This window comes from Lissotriton vulgaris, chromosome 3_1, assembly GCF_964263255.1.
Source record: "Lissotriton vulgaris chromosome 3_1, aLisVul1.2, whole genome shotgun sequence".
Lineage (NCBI taxonomy): Eukaryota > Metazoa > Chordata > Amphibia > Caudata > Salamandridae > Lissotriton > Lissotriton vulgaris.
Genome location: NC_141689.1, coordinates 1,807,105,168 through 1,807,123,683, shown reverse-complemented (window position 1 = coordinate 1,807,123,683; position 18,516 = coordinate 1,807,105,168). Strand labels below are relative to the sequence as shown.

At 42.1% G+C, this 18,516-nt stretch overlaps 1 protein-coding gene across 3 annotated transcripts in view; it reads right to left on the bottom strand.

Annotated features, from left to right (window-relative positions):
• The window catches only part of ANAPC10 (anaphase promoting complex subunit 10), a 497,529-nt gene that overhangs the window by 445,517 nt on the left and 33,496 nt on the right, over positions 1 to 18,516 (bottom strand). For 2 of the 3 annotated variants that reach the window (XM_086962247.1, XM_086962244.1), the window contains exon 1: positions 13,249 to 13,379. The gene's annotated coding sequence lies outside the window, so the exon portion shown is untranslated. Of the gene's footprint in view, positions 1 to 13,248; positions 13,380 to 18,516 lie in introns of those variants that run through there. The other variant, XM_086962250.1, reaches the window with a different exon arrangement.

The following is an 18,516-nucleotide window of genomic DNA, read 5'->3' as shown; positions in this document are numbered from 1 at the left end:
GGGAGACCAGCTGGGTAGAATCTACGACCTGGGTGACTAGGCGGGAACATGAATTGCATGGCTTGACAAAAAGTATTGGCCAGCAGGCTGGTCCCTGAGATCCGTAGAGCCGATATGCCCTCCCATGACCTACCCGCAAAATATAGTTAATCAATTTGCTGATCATTTCCATACCATTTATACCTCGATACCACCATACAATGAAAGCGACGAAGCCGAACTCCTCCAAGACATCTCTCTCCCCACTCTCTCAGTAGAGGACCATGAATTTCTCAACAGTGCTCTGACCGAAGATGAGATAGCACTTGCAATACGCACGTTACACCCAGGCAAGGCGTTGGGTCCCAACGGTATTCCGATTGAAAGGTACAAATTAAGGCCGGACAAACTGTCCCAATACTTGAAAGCTATGTACATGGACAGTTTAGAGCAGGGACTATTGCCGTTGGACCAGAGAATAGCTTCTATTGTCCCTATCCACAAGGAGGGTAAACCCAAGACGGAGTGTGCATCATACCGCCCTATCGCCCTTCTGAATGCTGAACCCAAAATTTAGCCCAAATTGTTGGCTAATCGATTGGTCAAAGTTATCGGAGGCCTAGTCCACCCGGACCAATCTGGATTTATGCCGCATAAGAACACGGCGCTGAATTTACGCAGGGGCCATGGTGTCTTCGGTAGAGCGTCCGCCATACAAGAAAAGGCAATAATTGTCTCACTAGACGCCACTATTGTGTTTGATACCCTACAATGATCATATCTCTTCGCCACACTCACTAAGCTGGGGTTTGGATCGAGTTTTATACAATGATCTGCCTACTTTATTGTGAACCCTTAGCACAAGTGGTAGTTAACAACAAAAAATCAGATCCAGTTCTCTACGGATTGCGTTGGTCCCTGGGCTGGGAAGACCGAATTTCCCTCTATGCTGATGATATTCTTTTATACCTTGCCACCCCCAAGAAACCTTTGATTGTGATTTTTGACATCCTGAATATATTTGGTAGATATTCCGGTTTCAGCGTAAACTGGTAAAAATCCCTTCTCTATGTCCTCAGGGGTGACCCACCCTAAGCACCGCGAGGCTGCCCCCTTCAAATCGCATCGGAAGGGTTTAGATACCTAGGGATCTTTGTTTCCCTGGACCGGACACTCCACTACACCCGCAATCTAGTCCCGCCGCTGCAAAGACTCAAACAAGACATAGCAAGCTAGAAGGCGCTCTCTCTCTCACTATTGGGCAAAGCAGCTCTTTTCAAAATGATGTCCCTACCCTGGTTCTTATACGCTTTGCAGAACTCACTTGATCCTGTCCCCAACACATACTTTAGGGAAATTGAGGGGCTTCAAAGAAATCTCCTGTGGGACGGTAAACTGCAAATCGCTTTGCAGAAGTTAACACTCAACTGGTATAAGGGTGGAATTAGCCTACCTGACTTTAAAAAATATTATTGGGCGGCGCACCTCGCAGCCATAAACCATGGTATCTATGGTCGCCCAGATGACCTGGGCTACTCTATGGACAGATGGCTCCTCTCTGGGGGAAACCTTCAATCGGGTGCTATATTCTAAGCCAGGTAGATATCCCCTTATGGGTCTTACTAAACACTGTACTGCGGTATGGCAAGCTGCTAATAGGTCACTGGGATGGGGGACGAAACTTACACTGGCCACCCCGTTGTGGGACTCCCAAAGGCTGGGGGACCTATGGAAATCGAAGGGTTTTGACAAATGGGAACTTATTGGGATTTCGCAGGTCCAAGACCTCTGGGATAAGAACGAGATAAAATTGTTTATCACGCTGCAGCACCAATATGAACTAGCGGACTTGGAATGCTTTCTCTACACACCGGTGCGCCAGCCACTTCGATCGCTCCCTCCTGCAGGGCCCCCCCCCCTCCCTTAGAGGACAGACTACTCGATGGCCATTTGCCAAAGAAGACCATCTTGCTAATGTACAAAAAATTAATAAATAACATGGAGAACCACCTCCATGTACTATGAGAAAAATGGGTGAATGATGGTATGATAATTGACGACGAGGAGTGGCAGGGGCAGTGTCCTCCCCGAGAATAGAGTAGCAATCTCTGCGTGCCGGCGACTGATACAGCTTCAAATCCTCCATAGAGTCTATGTGACCAGGCCCCAACTACTAGGCATGGGAGTGGCTGGGGGAAGGGGGGACTGTATGAGGGGCTGTACTCAACTAGGCACATTCATTCACATCATCTGTGACTGCACTTATATACAAGCCTATTGGCAAAAAATACATGAGGTAATCAGAGAGGTTCTCGCAGTTTCTCTCTGCCCAGAGGCACGTAGATGCCTTCTTAACATCTGGGAGCCCACGGACTTAAAAAGTCATCAAACACTCTGGGTCACCCTGGGGCTTACAATAGCGAAAAAGAACATAGCACAGCTTTGGGGAGCTGCTCACGCACCTACGCTTTCAGACTGGAAAAAAGACCTTGATTGGTGCATGTTCAGGGAGAAAACAGTCTATATTGCTCAGGCTGCCCCCGAAAATGGTCCAAAAATCTGGGACCAATGGAATACCTATAGGGGGAATGTGAGTAGCCCACCCCGTGGAACTGACCCTGATACTGTCTCTTCCCCATAGCTTCCAATAGGAAATACTGTTTTGTCAATGCTTGCTGTTGGTCACCACTGTAAGCACACTCACCTACTCCTTCGTACTGTATGTAAATGTCAATGACTGTTAATAAAAAGAATTATATAAAAAAAGAGATGTAAGCCAAGTGACTGCTCTAACCAAGAATGTATACTGCTGTTGGAATCACTAAATCAAAGCTCAGGAAGCATATATCGCAAATACTAAAAGCGTATTTGGTACAGTGAATTACTTCATTAATGGCCTTTCCGGATCAGTTTACTTATGTGCTTTAAATTTGTTTTGGTAGTGATTATAGTTAAAAAAATAGAAATTTACTGCACTTTTAGCAACTGAAGGCTTCTGCAGCAGTGCTGGAGGTAAAACATGCAATTCTAAAATGACTGGTCAATTTTAAGGTGCAAATTAATTTAAACACAAATGTCAATTGTTTAGCAATTTAAAGAGTTTGTGGAATTTATGGACATAAAACACACTAGGACTTCTCTTTATCACCCTAGGAGCATTGACCTTGTGGAGAGTGAGGTTCAACAGGGTGATCATGGAGAATGTATAACTGTCAAATTCCAGTGGTTTAAATTGTAAGCAAGAACTAAAGAAACTGCTGTAGGCAGTGCGCACTACTGTCAAAAGTTTCACTGAGGTTTCTCCATTCATCTTGTTGAAAGGACGTATTCCCTCTTCCAACATGTTGAGGAAGTGGATTTTAAAATGCCCAAAGAAAAAATAAAGGAGGCAGACAGTAAGAGGGTTGAAGCTCAGAACAAGTATGTTCAACCAAGAAGCAGAGAGCTAAGAATATTTGTTGGTGATCAAGTGAGGAATATGAAACTTTACAATGCACGCGTTACAACGCATGTCATTGCTACAAATGTTTTACATCGCAAAATCCATTACAACGCATGTCGTTACAATGTATAATCCATTACAACGCAATTACTATTCTAACTCCGCTGGGGTGTTACTTTGGGGAATGCGTTGTAATGGATTATGCGGTGTAATGACACGTTGTAATGGATTTCACATTGTAAAACATTCGTTGTAATGACACGCATTGTAACACGTGCACTGTAAACAATTTTCCCCTCAAGTGAGGGTAAAATCTCCTGGGATTCTACCTAAGGGTGGAAGTACATTTTCTGAATGTAAGACTGTACTGAGAATAAGAGTGCAGTGAAATTGAGGATGGCAGATGGTGGAATAAAAGTCAAATCACGGTGCCTAGGTCACATCAAGGTCATGTGTCTGGGGAAGATGGATCTCAAGCCGTTCACACACAGGTGCACTATGAGACCAGTGCCTGTGTACTTTCTTCTAGGATTTCTAGGTTGCCATCCTAATTTCAGGAGTATATTATGCATTAATTTATACTCTATTATGCCAAGTTTAAGTGCTTTGTCATGTATTCATTCAACAAATGTTAGTGTGTTTTATATTATTTCTAATAATCTCCATTTAGTTCAAGGATTTAAATATGTATTTATCCAACATTTGTGAACTATCGGTTCTGTATCCATGTTTATTTGTTATTGTATCAGAGGAAAATATGTTGGGTTACGGTTGCGTGCTGGGTCTCAGGTGGAATGTGGTTGATGGGTTCTGGAATGTAGGAGTTGGGAGGTGATGTTGTTTTATGAAGAGGTGGCTGCGATGTTCCTGCTGGCTTCAATAAAGATACTTTCATCTTACATTTGAAGCTTCTTCCTTTCACTAGGCCATAGGGTACACTCCTATGTGCATAAAAGCTAACATATGTAGTTAGAAGCTTCAGTGAGCAACATGCACACTTACAGACCAATAGGCTCAGTTATACATCCAGCCTTTTACCCTGATTTGAATCTTATGTAAGCAAATACAAAAGGGTAGAGCCACCAATACACCCCCTCAGGCAATGTCACAATCAACTAAACATTCACTCTCACACACAGACACAACTCTTATGTACCTAGCACTAATGGAGGCTGCAGCATACTCCGTTAAATAACCCAATTGTAACTAACATCCAGGAGGCAATCCAAACTGCCCCTACATATAGATTTACAAACCCATACTCACAAAGAGAGCCAGTGATGTCCCACCAAACTTACATATGGAAACACACCCCCCACATAGGCACTGAGACTCTCATTTCGATATCTACTAAAGAACTGACACTACGAAGTCACCCATCCAGAGACGTAGTCCTTTAAACATGTCTCAGCCCTGGTACACTTGAGGCTGTGCATCCAGTTCTACTGCTAGGCTGACCTGGCATTTAAAACCCCTTGACAAATCCTTAACCTGCTGTTCTACCACATATAACTCACCCCTAGGGTAGCCTGTCCCTAGTCCATAGGGTACTCTACTGTTTGCATAAAAGTGTGCACATTTAGTTAGAAGTTTCAATGAGCTACATGCACACTTAAAGGCCAGTATTCTCATCTATACATCTAGTCTTTCACCCGGATTTAAATCTCGTATAAGCACATTCCAACGGTGAGAGGGATGAATACACCCCCTTAGACAGTGTAAGAAGGACCTAAACATTCAATCACATGCTCACATACAACTCTTATGTATCTAGCACTAAAGGAGCTGGTGGCACACTCATTTAAATAATCCTATAGTAATTAGTCATCCATCCAGAAAGGTTTTACTGCTTGGCAGACTTGATGTTTACAATTCTTTGTAAATCTAAAGTTTTTTTATCAAGCACATAAAAAAGACTAGTAAGATAGTCTGTAGGTAGGCCATATGACACACTGCTGTGTACTTGGGTCCGGAATGGTATAAAATATATCTACAATTTTAGATGATTTAATTATAAAACGACAAATTTGTATTCTATGTTGTTTTTCGATATTTGCTTGAGTTCAAAGAGAAGAATTTAAGATGACAAGAAATGAACAGAGCAGAAAAGCAACAAAAAAAAGTTCTGCTTTGAAAAAACTCAGAACAAAAAAGCGGATGGACAAAATGTTCTGCAAAAAAAATGGGGGTCAGAGAAATGAGCAGTTTCTTAAAACAGTGGTTAGAAAAAAATATGGAAAATGATATCAACAAAAAGAAAAAACTTTACCAATAACTACGAAACGAAAAGCAGTAAGTCATATTCAAAGTGGAAACTGTTCTAAAAAGAAGTAATCTAATAGCAAGGCAGAAACAGTACTACAAAGAGATAAGAAGAAGAATGTTTAGTAATAGGTTAATACAAATTTTAGTAAGAAATAGAAAACAGTATAACAGAAGATCAGCATCTTATAAGCAAAAACAACACATAGAAACTGTAGTAGATAAATCTTTGCCTTGAAGTGAAAACTGTTTATATTAATATTAAACAGAATGAAAACAATGGCCAAAACAGTGTTGAGTATGAAGAGAAAAAGATGTGAATAAAAATAGAGGTGAATGGAAGCCTACATCTAGCAATAAGCCTTTCTTTAACAAAGAAAGCTGCACTACAACTGAACACATTAGTGCATGAAGTTGAAACAACTGGAAAATGTTATGAGGTGAAGGGTGGTATTCCTGTAGCAAAAGAAGAAATGGTTCCTAGGAATGTTGAGGAAGTGATAGCTGAAGAGGTACAGGGAAGGCGTAGACAGGCCCCCCTATAAAAGTGGAGTTTTGGGCAAGAATCTATTGATCTGAGATATTTTCTACGTGAGTTTTCATGCAGAAGTTTGAAACTGAAAATTGCAATTTTACAAGTACATTCACTAGTGTGTCTATCAAAGAAAGTGTGCTGAAGCATCTTTCATCATTTCAGAATGTTATCTGTGGAACTTCTCTGAAATGTGGAAGTTAGTTAGGAGACGTTACTATGCTAAAACTCCTGAACTATGTTTAGGAGAAAGGAATACAACTCTTTTGCACGGTACAGTAGCAGAGGTAGAAAAAGTTTGTGATAATGTTCAGTTTCGTTTCTTTGGTCCTGAAGAGGAGTGTAGGGAAAACGAAGATTACCCATTTGCAGGTATGGGAAACAGGAGACAGGGAATAGTATTGATAACTTTGTAGAAGAGATTACATATTTTAACACTGTTTCCTCTGAAAAACCAAACTGTGTTTGTATTTGTTGTCGACACACTCACTATAAAAGTTAAACTCAGAATATTGATTTGTAGTAAAAAGTAAAAAAGAGAACAATGATAAGTGGCAACAATTTGCTGTTTGTTTATTTGTAGAGGAGTGGTTTGACTTGTCCACTTGTCAAGTTATATTTAATGTAAGTACTGCTACAATAAGTTAGAAGAAAACAAAATGCGAACTAGAGACATAACTAACTTAGAATTGATATCTATGCCTCAAGAACTTTATTTTATTTATTTTTATTTTAGCTGTTTTATATCGCGCTCAAATACTACCAGAGTGTCCTGGCGCGTAAGAAGAAACAAGCATGTGGCCAGAGGGAGAAAAGAGAACAGAAATTAATAAGCCATTCTGAAAAGATATGTTTTAAGTGCCTTTTTAAATGTCACAAAATTTTCAGTTAATCTCAGGGAGAGAGGGAGGATATTCCAAGTCCTGGCCGCGGTGACAGCAAGTGATTGGCCTCCCAAACGAACTCGCTGAAATCGGGGTACTCTTAAGAAATTACAATCTGCAGAACGCAGAGCCCTAGTAGGGACATAGCGGGAAAATCTGTCTCTCAAATAAGAAGGACCAAGGTCATGAACTGCTTTAAAAGCTATAGTAAGAATTTTAAAGGTAATCCTCTGTGCTACTGGCAGCCAATGTAGTTCCTTCATATGAGCCCGAGGACTTTCTCTATATGGCACATTGCACAGTAGGCGAACAGTCGCATTTTGGATGATCTGGAGCTTTGAGACCAAAAAAGCCGGAGAGCCACACAACAGAGAGTTGGCATAATCGAGTCGTGATAGAATAAGGGCTCTTGCGACCGACTCTCTTGCTGAAGAAGGTAGATAAGGAAAAATCTTCCTCATGGCTTTTAGGGACCCGAAGCACACCCCAGTGAGTTTTTTTATGTGTGCCTCGAATCGCAAATCCTCCCCAAACCAGACTCCCAAGTTTTTAGCAGGGATATTGACAGCGCCTGGCTGGGGAAAATCAGAAGGCCATAGAGTTTCTCTGAAATTGGACGGAAACTGGCCATATAGCAGGATTTCTGTTTTATCTTCATTGCACTTCAGCTGTGCTGCTGCTAACCAGTTAAACACAGCGGAAAGGCATGAACGCACTACCTCAGTGTCAGTGTTCGCATCTGGCCACGTGAACAGGAGCTGCGTATCATCCGCATATGCTAATATTTTCGCTCCCATTTCTTCAGCTAAAAAAATAAGAGGGGTGAGATATACATTAAAAAGGAGGGGGCTCAAAGTAGAGCCCTGGGGAACTCCTGTAGCAAGGGATTTAATCGAGGATGAATAAGGAGGAATCCAGACCTGCTGAGATCTTTCTGTAAGAAAGGATTTCACCCAATCCAGAGCAGAACTCACTATGCCGATATCGGCCAGTCGTGCCAAGAGAAGTGTGTGTGGGACAGTGTCAAACGCAGCAGAGAGGTCCAATAAAATTAGGACCGCTCTGCCGCCACTGTCCAGGCACCCTCTAATCGCCTCTGTAACCTCCACCAGCGCTGTCTCCGTGCTATAGGCTGCACGAAAGCCAGATTGGGCAGGATGTAACGCCCCTGAAGTTTCCACAAAGGCATTAAGCTGGGAGAATGCCAGCTTCTCACCAACTTTAGCCATAGCTGGTAAAAGAGAAATAGGTCGATAGTTATTCGGCACAGCTGGATCCGCGCCTGTTTTCTTAAGCAGTGGCAAAAGCTTAGCCTGTTTCCATATTTTCGGAACAGTTGCAGTGGAAAAAGATAGCCCTATTATTTGGGAGACTTCGGAAGCCACAACTTCGGCTACTTCGGCCAACACCCGAGCCGGACAGACATCCCCGGGAGCACCAGATTTTAAAGATTTAATTGCTGTCAGGGTGTCCTCGACCGAAGGAGGAATAAATCTCTCCATGATGATGGTGGGAGGAACCTTAGTTTCGTTGTTGCCTATCATTTTGTCGCCTCCTCCAACTGTTCTCAAACTGTGTTGAATATTAACAATTTTCGATAGGAAGAAGGAGGAGAGCCTTTCACACCATTCAGTAGAAGGACTTATGGATACCTGCTCAGCACAGGGAGAGAGAAAGCTCTTCACTATCGAGAAAATTTCCCGACTATTGTTACTAGCTCTCTCAATTCTTTTAGAAAAAAACTCTGTTTTTGCATGTTTAATGCTATTATAGTAATCTCGCTGGGCTGCACGAAACACTGTTTTAGCCTGTGGACAATAAGCTAATCTCCATGCTCGCTCCAGTTTTTTGCAAGCAAGTTTCAGAGTACGGAGGTGGGGCGAATACCAAGGTTGAGATGGCATCATCCTATTTCTGCCTGGATCGGCCTTCTTCGAAGAAGAAGTCACCGCTGCATTCATCCATCTGTCGTAAACCTGTAGCGCAGAATCCATATCTGCCCCTAGGATGGGTCTGTTCAAATTAAGATGGGTCATCAAATTACCCACATTGATTTTTGGGGGGCCCATAAGAACTAGCAGGTTTAAATGTCCATTTTCATATAATGTGTGAACACATTCCTTCCTTCGTATGGAGTTAAGGAAGCTGCCACCAACTGGCTTACAAGGAAGAGTTGTGTACTTATCTTTAGAATTTAACACCTTCAGCGCTGATGACAAAGCCAGCTCGTCATGGGCGTTACCTGCGCTACGCGCATGACGAGCTGGTTTTGTCACGTATCGCGCGATTTTCGAATTTTCAGCGCACAGCAGGAAAACCGCTAGCTCGCATGCGGTTAAACAGAGTATTACAACTGTTGTTGTAGACAGAGAGGCTCAATGACCACTTGTCATTCTAGTAAATGGTGTGTCTATAAAGAATACAAAACATGGCAAGAGTTAGTAGATATTAGTAAAGTTAAAAAGCAACATGAAAGATGCAAGCACACTCCTGGTGTCAGACGACGATATTTACTCCATTTAACAACGTTCGAAATTCTTGGCGTGCATCTCAATGCGGTCTGTCCTGAGACCACGTGGGTGAATACTTAACAAGGAATTGAAGCGGGTAAGCCTCGAACTTGAGTGCACTGCAATTGCCTAAATGGCGTATTTCAAAAATCCACAAATGTAATCAAAATTCAATCCTTTTATTAGAACTGTATCCTACTCGTTCCTCAGTTGTACTGGTTACATGGTAAACGATTGAAAAGTATGAATGCTTCTACACGGCAGCTGTGTATCAACCTCTTGCTGTCGTATGTCCATACTTTTAAACAAATCTTTCAGTGAATCTTCTTATTCCCAATGCATTTCGAGCTTTTACTGTAGCTCTTCTTCAGGGGGATCACTATAAGTTTAAACAAACATAGCCGTTAAAGTTTAACAGGGACCAACCATATATTTCACATAACATAGCTGTTTTTAAAGAGTTTTTATCTGATTAACATTTTCCCGCTATGCGCCATACTATGGCGCTACGAATTTACACATGAAACAAAACGGACATCATTGTGCATTTCCCTACGTGTAAATGGCTACTTTATACTCGATGTTACATAATTAAGAACCAATGTCCACTATGGATCAAGTTAACACACGTAATCCTCTTATCCCTACCCAATGGCCATTTACATCACTATGATTCATGATGCCAAAGCTACTGGCAAATTGGTACACAGCGTGAAATTGGAAGCAGAGCAAATGGAACAAAAGGTGCCAAGCAGGCTTTCGATTGGTATCATGCAAAATATTTAGGAATATATATATTATAACCTCTTTTTCATGCACTAATGATGTGGGAGATTTTCCACTCTCTAATATATTCCACGGGGTAGTAAAATGCAAAACGTACATGGGTTTCCTTACAATCTTGGCTTTCCTAGGGGGTCAAGGAACATGCCATAGTTTTATTGTGATAATTTTGCCATATGGTGATTTAGAACCACTACGAAAATGCAGTTTTTAAATGGGTAAAAATAAGTGCAGGTACTCATTAAAAAAGAGGTGTGGCTAGGGGCGGGGCTAAGGGCAAAATACGATCATACATAATTACTTCTGTACCAGTTGCAGCACATATTAAAACACACGAGGAGTGTGTTTCTGTAAAAAAAAAAAACAGATTAACTCCTTACACAAGATAAAAGTCATGATAGCACATTCACCCGAATGGTCGCTGGCACCTGATTCACAGTGCAGGGTCTGCCCTGGAGGAGAAACCTAACCTGAGCCTGCTGTGCTGTCCATCAGAGTACCGGTACTCTCCCTGGCTCCAGAGAAGTGCTGGTACTGACGGCAAAAAAATTCGGAAGTGCGGGTACTCAGTACCGGCGAGTACCGGCCCATTTAAAGCCCTGCGAAAACGTACACATCTGGTCTTGCCAAATTTAAAAGATTTAGTTTAACATAACCGAGGATAGCATTTAAAGATTTATAGTAGCACATTAAAAAAAAAAAACAAGAAATTATTAAACACTTAAAGGAAGACCAATCTAAACTTGTACCAATAAAAACAGTTTGAATGATTTTATAGCAATATTTTTTTAACATATTGTAAAGATGACCACAGATATATTTTGTATATCTTTCAACTGTACTCACACACGCTCTGGAAAGACATCTTGATTCCTGCCTTTAGGGAAAGAAATAAAAGACGGACATAGAGACACTGCTTCTTATTTTGCCCATTTTTCTCCTTTCCTGCCCCGCCTTCTCCAAACCGTGAGTTAGTATGAGACACAATAGAGGGGCAGTAGACTTAGCATTTGCACGTCACATAACGTTCCAGCGGGACAGCGGTGCAGGCTGCGCACAAAGGGTGATAGCGAAGGACAAGTACGAGGAGTTCTGTTCTGACGTCATACTTTATACTTTACTGGGTTAGGTTACACTCACCTGTTCTTGCTTCTAGGATAATAACATACTCAGTCTATATATAAGTGCCAGACTTCTGTAAACATGGTGTCTGCTTCATCTAACACTAATATCAGAGTTTTAGGCCCTGCAGGTGGGTTCTTACAAAGGCATTTTGCACGTGCGCCATCCACAAGGATAGGTGTATTTTCCAGAGCTCGGTAAAGGGTTCTGTGTTTTCCATGGCAGGCTTGGAGTTTCCGGGCCTCTGGTGGCCTCTTCTGCAGGGATGATTCCGGGAACGGGGTAAGGCCAATGAAACCACAGTGTTTCACCCAAGGGAGTTCCATAAATCAAGTACGCCACCCATGCAATGACTGTCTGGCGTAGGTACTTGTTCTGCTGATATCCGACAACGGGGCCCAAGCTGGGCCAAAAGAGCAGCCGCACGAGTGTGAAGCTCACCAAGAAAAAGTCTCCAGTAAGATGATTGGGGGCAATAGGAGGCAGCTGCTGACTGAGACATGTGCAGGGAGATGGAAGGATGGGGTGTTTCTCCCCTGAGGAAGCTGGATAAAGTACTTCCCTACTGCCACCAGCCTGAAGGAACTCTACAGTCCCCTCAGTCACGTCGACGGAAGTGAGGAACCTGGGAGTGAGCATGGACACCAATCTGTCTGTTGCTCTACAAGTAAATCAAGTGCCTCTCAGTTCCTTTCATGCCAAGCAAATTCTAGGTCATACATTCCTACATCTAGGATTCCCTCATCTCGTTCAGGCCATTGGCATCTTGGACTGTCATACTTAGATTATGCTGGTTGACTGCACCTTGATGCCCTGCTCTACGAACTGCTAAGGCTCCTGAGAATACAGAATGTGGCCACCTGGCAGCTCCTACATCTATGCAAGCATGGTTACATGTCTCCAGCCTTGTAAGCATCTCCGCTGGCTGTGCATGATGAAGATGCTGCTCATACAAGGCTTTCTCCTTTGACCACCCACAGCCTGAGCCCTACCTTTCTTCAAGCATGACTATCGCTAATTCTACAGAAGAACGCTGCTTTCCAGGCCAACACCAATTCTGACATTCTCTTCCTTCAGAAAAGTATTTATTGATGGTACTTTTTTCTTTGTATAGACAGCCACGCTCTGGAATTTACATGCAGCAAGACCAGGAGTATCTATGACAATGCTGGATTCAGGTGGTTGGTAAATCTTTGGTTGTTCCCAAACAGATGATTTGATCCATTATGTATCAGATCAGAAGATGAGTGTACACATCCTTAAGACAGATCCTCCCTTTATTTTGCGCTTGCAGGAAAGTTGATAATGTGGTGTGGGTATGAGACCTCACAATTTAATAATGTCACAATGTCTAGCAGGTCCAGTAATGCTTGTTTAACAAAGCCTTTAACTCATTCCTGGGTAGCTTTGGCACAGAGAAGTCAGACTTAGTCAAAAAACAAGGGTAAAGCTATATAAGTACCAAAACAACAGCTAAGGAATAAATACAATACAATAATAATTCAACACCAATTTATTAAAATGGAGTGTATTTAATCCTAAATTAGATCCGAAAATGACAAAAATCTATCAAGGGGAACTGGAGATATGATTTTATTAAAGGTAAGTACATTTTTTAATTTCCAATAAATCTTTGAAATCGGTGTTGGGTTACTGAGCCAATGGGCTAGCACTACTGCAAAGCCTCTCTTGAGCTGTCCACAACAGTTTGGGAGCCAGTCACAAGGAAGTTACCTGTCGGTTCCAGCAGTCTCAGAGTCCTCACAGAAGATTTTGCCACAACTGTGGTTCCAGCCAAGAAGTGGTCCTAATGCTGGGGATTCAGGATGCTGAGAAGGTGTGAAGGATGCTGAAGATACTGGAGCTATGTGAGAGACGCGATGAGTGTTACTACGACCACCCCGGGTCCACATACTTCAAATATCATTGATGGAGCAGGGGAGATACAACATTTTTTGTACCCCTTCAAAGTTAACTACCTCATAACTTTAATAATATTAATTGTGTACGGCATGTAAACTAAGCAACAAATGCACCTTTTTATTTAGACACTACACGTGGGAAACTAACTGCTATTTGTGAAAATCTAATTTGTTCATGAAATGTGAGTCGAACTAACATAGGTTAGTGATCATGTAGAAATAAAGAGTAAATTGCATGTATTTGTGTATGCAGTAGAATTATATTGTGGCAATAAAATGCAGATGGTAAGTAAAATGGCTTCAAATGTCGCTTTTGCTAGGTAATACCTAACACGGGTAATTAGAATGGTGGGCGGTAAGCAAAAGGGCTTATTTTCTATATCTAATTTCTGTTATGTTTACTTTCGTATTAGTTCCCATTTTGGCCTAATCGGCCTTGTCTGAAAGTGGCTGATGTTAAACGTGATGGTGAACAGAAATTAAACATGGCCCCCACGCATGAGCAGAAATGGACGTTCAGTCACGAGTATATGGCCTATGCCCGGAGTGAGAGATGTCAAAGTCAGCCTGGCCTGCAACAGGAGTTGGGCCAAAGAGACTATTCTAAAAGCATGGGAATGGATGAAGGATCTGAGTTCCTGAGGATGAGAAAACATATGAATGTAAGAGAATGATACTAATAGTGTAATCAAGTATAAATGTGAACATTTAATAAAGTCATGTGAACCCCTAGGATGAGTAAGGACTTTTGCTAACTGGTTTGAGCGAGGAGGACATGAGGTGATCATCACCACCCCTCCAATGGACCTATCAGAAATGGATTTAGCCCCTAAATGTGTCAATATTGGGTATAGAAAGTTAGTGAAAGGGTATAAAGAGTGCTTGTGCTTATGATGAAGAGAGACTTCTTTTCCGCACCTTTACTCAGCACGACATGCTGTTAGTTGAGATGATTTTTCTTTATGGTGCAAGAGACTTTGAAAATTTTGGACTTTGAACTTTGATGGGGAAACGAACAAGACCATCACTGAAATTCTATCTCAGGAGGGAGATGTCCGAGTAGGTTAGAGGGACAGACAGCTTGGGGTCCTATCCTGTGATCTGCGGTTCATGGTCTGGTGAACCATTTTCTTCATTGCCCTACGGCCAAGGGGTATTGAGTATTTTCCGTTTTCTAATTTCCTGTGCTAAATGTATTGAAATAATGCTTAAAATGTATTTGTCAAATAAAATGTATAAAATGTAAAATTCTCTTTAAATTAGTTTAGATAAAATCTTATGAAATATAAACTTGAGTCTGTGGTAATTAGAATAAAGTCATGGCAAATAAACGTTGAAGATTTTAAACTGTGATTGAGCTGGACTTAATCACCATCATCTGATTCCTACTAGTTGGTCTATCGACCAAATAGCGGAGTATCTTGATGCTTTTAGAACTGACAGCTATCTAAGTTAAATGTATATAATGTATATAGTTATTGTATAAGGTTAATAAGGTACCCCGCAAGTCTTGCAGCTCGTCTACTCATCACCGATTCAGGGAATGTGTGAATGTGTGTATGGGGTGTTATGGGCCCCGCCGATGAATAAATGGTAAGAGTTTTCCTGGATCTAGTGACACAGGGAAGGGTTTATGTTAGACCCGCTGCATCATCATCTCTGTTGTCTGGACTCTATCTCCAACAATGCACCAGTGAAGTCCAGTGCAGGTCCAGTTGCAACTGGTCGACTTGTCTCCTGTCACAGCTGTCTTCAAAGGGTTGTCCACAGGTGAGTGTCTCTTCCTTGAAGGAGGACAAGAGTTCACTTCAATGAAGACACGGCTCCCGCAGACTGGGGATACCTCGGGCAGGTCGGACTCAGTCTCCCAGCAGGCAATTTGACATCCAGCTGCAGGCAGGTGGTCGTGAGAAGCTGGGCTCCCACAAGTGCAGGCTTCCTTCAGCTTTTGTGGCATTGTAGCTGCAACAGGAAGTGAGTCAACTGACTCTTGGAGTCACTCTTCTGCTCAGGCACACATGGGCAACTTTTCCATGAGTGAGCACCACAGGCTCATTCCTCTCTGCATGGTCCTTACGATCAGCAGGTACAGTCGGTCTTTAATGCAGCTTTTCTTTGCTATGTCAAAGGAGCAGCAGGGCAGTCCTTCATCCGCCATCTTTCCAGTCCATAGTGATCTGATGACTGTGGGTCTGTGGTGCCACTGTTATGCCATCTTCTCATTTGTGCGAGGGAGGACTCACTAGCTAAATGAGGCTACCCAATCTATTTTAAGTCACTTTCTGTGTGTTTGGCCCTCAAACAACAACCCCAGCACCAGATGTTGTAACAGCTGCTGGAGGAACAGCAAACTTCAATGGTGTGGTCTGCGATGGGCCTCCAGGTGGTTCTTGCATTTATGCCTCCTACTCTTCCCATCCAATGGAAACCATGGGCCTGCAAAATTAGTGTGAAATGCTGCTGTCACTCCTCAGAATATACCATTCAAGTGTTGCTCTTTAATATATATAATACTTCAGCCAATGTAAATCCCAGAATTTTCTTTACCTTGCCAAAAACTCGGAAAATGTATTACTAGTCATTTCTAGACCACAGGCTCGGATATGATTCCTCCCAATAGGTGCATTTTTAAAAGTTTCTCTTCATGTGGAGGGCACTCCCCAAAACGCATTCTGATCCAGCCCACTCCTGAACCAACAATTTTTAGAAAATTATGACTCAACAAGGGTCCACAAATTTCATAGGATTCAAACCAGATACTGACACCACAAACCATGGCTGGGTAGCCCAAAAGAGGTCCACAGGTTTCATAGTTTGCTACCCCAGTACTGAGTCAACAAAATACTGCCAGAGACCAAACATGGGTCTACGATTTTCATAGATCGTAGCCACTGTATTGAGTTCACAAACTTGGAAACATGGTGGCGACCATCTGTGTCTCTCAGGATTTCAGAACACTGTATAAGTTTGTGGAACCAATGCAATTAACTTTTTTTTAACCTTATGGGGTGCCCTTCGGTAGTTGCCTTCACCTACGCCTGAGCATCAGGGTGTGCCCACCCTGCCTCCTTATACGTTTTTTACATTTATTTTTCATGATGGAGAGACCATGATCCTCTGATGAAGGTCCTCAAGAGGAAATGTCATCTTATGGCAGCCAATCAGAAAACTCCACCTCAGGAAACATTCTCTCGTCCAGTAGGGAGGTTTACTATTTAGATTTGGGTCAGTGAACTGCCCTCGACCCGGGAACTAATGATCCAGATCGCTCTATAGTGTAACCCTTTCAAACCCGCTGATACGCACATTTGTGACACTTATTTCTGAACGGGTTTACAGCTAACAGATGTCAGCTTGGTTTACTTATAACGTAAGCACAGTTTGTCTAATCTGACTGAATTGTACTCACCATCACGGCGAAACTGGCTAAGATTTAGCATGCCAAGTGTCATACAGAAGTGTGAATTAAAAAAAAAAAACATAAGTGGCCGGGGTTTAAAAAAAGATGCCTAATTTAGCTACTGTAGAAAATGTTGGTCTCTGCTACAGTAAAAAATGCTGACGGATTTACATCACACTTGATGTGCGAGCTGGAAACTCAGGACTTCTCTCAATCACATTTGAATTGTTCATAACATTTGATTTGGTGATGAAGGGCTGAGATATTATTAATTTTTTTGTTATCATGCAATTCACCAGTTTTCCAAACTCGTCCGTTTTGTTCTGAGGAAAAAAAATTACAAAGGAAAGGGAAATTACGATAAACAGTTCTAGGCTGCCTAATGGGGCTGAATAGGTACCAGAGGAATGGAAAGCATTTTTAAGAAAGGAGAAGAAAGGATTCGGAGGATGGCAAACTGGCGAATTCCAAACTATCAATGGCCATTTTCGTGAGCTCTATTGTTTCAGTGGTTATGATTTTCCCCATACACAGTAAATGGCTCCACATATAAGGAGCCACTGTAAGAAACATTAAGGACAGAAAGAGTGGGGTGGATGAAGAAAGACAAAGCTCAGTCAATGTGGTACAACAAAAACACAGCACAAACTCACAAGTAAATACCAATTTGAGTGCTTGGAATGGATAGTTTCATGGATCTAAAAACAAGCATCAAGACTGTAGTTGGGTGCAGGTCGTCTTTAGCGGCACTTTGGCATTTGAGGGTTTTAATTGTATTTGCATCGCTGTGATTAGCATGATACTAATAATTGCTTGGTTATCTTTCAGTTTGGGCAGGGCCATGTCATTAAATAAAATGCATTATGCTTATATTCTTCCAAATTAATGTGAAGGGTAAGAAGAAGCATTTTGCATAGGTGACACCTCAGGCAGGTGGATGTGTACTGGCACACATCGTCATTGCCTGTGTCATCTTTGCAGACTAATGTTGTAAAAGAAGGTGTGCCAATGGGCATCCTGATTAGTTCTATGTTCATAAAAGAAGTAGTGCATTTTTCATTTATTTTGGCATGCTCAGTTGTGCTGATGTAGTTGCAAGCACACTGACCTGGCGCTTCTCTCCAAGTCCTTGATGTTGTTTGCCTACAGAGCACTAATGGAAGCCAACTCCATGAAGGAGCCTCTTCCAGCAGCAACACTCTGGAGACTGTCCCTGGCCATGCCTCACGCGTGTGATAAGGAGGCCATCGCATTATTCCAAGTATTCTAGAAACGTTTCTTACAAGGTTACAGTTTTCCTTTTTGGGGAATGCAATATTGAGCATCTAGAGTTTTGGGGAATGTAAAATAATGTTTCAAGGCTGGCGCATAGCCAGACTCTCCTGCTGTAAAGATTTAGAGGTTCCTGGATATGAATTGTTGACATGGAAATGTTGTCAGTATGTGAAAATGTCTTGAGTGAAATATGTAATCACTTTAGCTGGGGAGTAGCAAACTTCATGCATCTGCCAAACTGTGGGGCATATTATCAAGGGGGTTTATCTCCGCTTTTTTGGCTTTAAAAGCCAAGAAAGCGGAGATAAAATTATCTCCCTATTACCTAGCTGTCGCTAACACCAGTTAGCGACAGCTAGTAGGAGATAGCGACCATCTTGGGCCCCGCTTTGCATGTCAGTGATA